The sequence below is a fragment of the Pinus tabuliformis genome, chromosome 2_2 (assembly GCF_031772625.1).
Source record: "Pinus tabuliformis cultivar Carrire ecotype Pingquan chromosome 2_2, CPIR1, whole genome shotgun sequence".
NCBI lineage: Eukaryota > Viridiplantae > Streptophyta > Pinopsida > Pinales > Pinaceae > Pinus > Pinus tabuliformis.
This window is the reverse complement of record NC_142300.1, coordinates 5,753,287-5,755,641: the sequence shown is the minus strand read 5'-3', so window position 1 is coordinate 5,755,641 and position 2,355 is coordinate 5,753,287. Positions and strand designations below refer to the sequence as shown.

The window sequence follows — 2,355 nt, the reverse complement described above, 5'->3', positions numbered from 1 at the left end:
AAATGGCAGAGAGAAAGAGTCAACGACGCAAATACACATAGATGAGCATGTTCATTCCTATTTTAATGCAACCAAGTGTTATTAAAAGCATCATGATTACCTTATGAAATGTTATTAAAAGCATCGTTACTAACTTTACGCGTTTTATATGCTTAAAATAAATTATATTGCATGTCATTCTAGATGGTGCAGTTCATACATTCAGACAGTGATTGTCTTATTCCATGTGTTGCAGTTCATGCATGGATAGCCTGACAGGTTCACAAACATTCAAAACATTTTATTTTTTTTAATTGTTTAATCGACGACTAATAAATTAATAAACAATGGGTAGTGTCACACCTCTCTTCTAAACAAAAAATTTTTTGTTAAAAGTAATAATCACGCATAACTATAATTCCTAACTCGAATTCATATTATGTCCTTATGATAACCATGTACCTGTACATTTCTTTACCAACACAATTTGTGTCATTACAACGCATATAGATGACATCATTAGCGTTGAATAATATTTAACAATAGTACCATGGTTACGTTTAAAACATTGGTGATTTTTCATTTGTCATGACCGCACATCCACCTAACGATTTACTTGGCACTGTTTTGGTTTACATTCATGACTTGGTCGTATGACGCAACCACCCAAAGTTGATTTATGTAGAAGGTATTTATTGAGCGTTGGTTTCTATGGCTCTGCCATGGTACCGCTCAGATGACAGGTCACAAAGGTCTTTATGATAGTCGTCCTTATGGGGCAGGTGGCATGGTCTGGGTTCTCCAGCCATGTGACACCTCGGGTTGCCAAACCTCGAGCTCTTCACTAGCTGTCCCCGCCATAATTCAGCGGCTTGGATTAAATCTGAGGATCGAACGGCTGGGAATTGGGCAAGGGTTATTGGTGATATTTAAGTGTTTCTCTCCAATAGTTAGTCATTTGCCATCCGGTCTTTGCGTTCAGCGTGTTGTTTCCCCTTCGAGCTCGAACCAGAACTCGAAGCTATGACCTGCTCTCCTCCAGAGTTGCGTTCAGATGCATTGATCCTTGCAGGTAACAAGTGATTCCTTCATACTTGGTTTTCGATTCAGTTCCTACCTTCTCTGTGTTAAAGTCTAACATTATCTGGTTTCTTTTTTTTTTCCTGTTGAGTTTAACACAGTCGTTCCGGTCATGCGATGGTGAACGCCATGGAGAAGGGTTCTGCAACGAATCTCAGCAACTACCAGGTATGAATTCCTGCTACGAACGGCATAAGCATCAATGTTATAGTTCTGTATACAGTCGCTTAAACTAGTCTGGGTATTCTCATGCAGGTCTTCGTTTCCATTGAAGTCTGCTCATTTGTTACCCATGTTTCGGCGAGAACCTCTTTAGTTTTGCTTATTATTTAACTAGGGTTTGTCAGTTACTGTCTGGATCTTTCAAGGTTTCTCCCATGGATTTTCTGGGTTTACTCACCCGTCTTATTTCTTCTAAGTTTGTAATTTATTGAGCCGTTCCAACGGCGGACTTAGACTGTATGATGCCGTGATGAATACCTCCCTGTCGGGTTTTCACGCACAGAGATGGGTTTTCCTTTAAATGTATATATTTGTGAGTCCTTCTGCATACCATGGGTTGCGTTGTTTATTGTTAACCGAACATTGCCGATGTTATGAATCTTTTGAAGCCTTCGGCATTCATGACAGAGTTTGGATTGTTACTCTTTTAATGAAACCCCTATTCATATGTATATTCTCGGGTGTTTATATGCTGTACGCATCTTTATATATAAGTTTATATACATGTTCTGAGACTCTCTGCAGCTATAACAGAGTTTGATTTGTTTTTCTGTTTATGAGACTCTGGTTCATGTTCAGAAACCTTAAGTTATAATATACATATCCTCAACAGTTTATTCACGAGGATATCTTTTTCAAGATTATTCTTTAAATTACTCTGTGATAATTATGTTAGCTGTTGATCCTTGATCTTGGATATAACTTTGAATATCGGTTATTGTAAGTGGAATAAATTTAATTTCTCATACTGTTTTCCATATAACACATGTTTCCGTATAGGAAGCTCGTATGCAAGAATGAACGAGTTTGTATCTACATTTTCTTTTACTCGTATTGCTTCAATGCTTCTGAGTTTTTTATATATGGTTACACCTAATTGGCGGTTCAATTCCGATTCAGATAGATGAGAAAATGTTCTTTTCGTTTACATGCATTATTACCTGTACAGTTTATTACAGGCGCATATTCCATTTTAATGCTTGCTGAAACTTGACACTTGTTTTTCTCTGTTAACCCTTTTCGGGTATTCCAACTTACGGAACTCACTACCCATACCCCGTCCGGTGGTATAGC

The 2,355-nt window shown here is 37.8% G+C and overlaps 1 long non-coding RNA gene across 1 annotated transcript; it reads left to right on the top strand.

Annotated features, from left to right (window-relative positions):
• The first annotated feature begins 903 nt into the window (after nucleotides 1-903).
• Nucleotides 904-1,733, top strand: LOC149191268 (uncharacterized). The gene is made up of 3 exons (XR_016254810.1): nucleotides 904-1,051; nucleotides 1,161-1,227; nucleotides 1,315-1,733. It is a non-coding gene; the product is annotated as an uncharacterized LOC149191268 (long non-coding RNA).
• The last annotated feature ends 622 nt before the right edge of the window (nucleotides 1,734-2,355 follow it).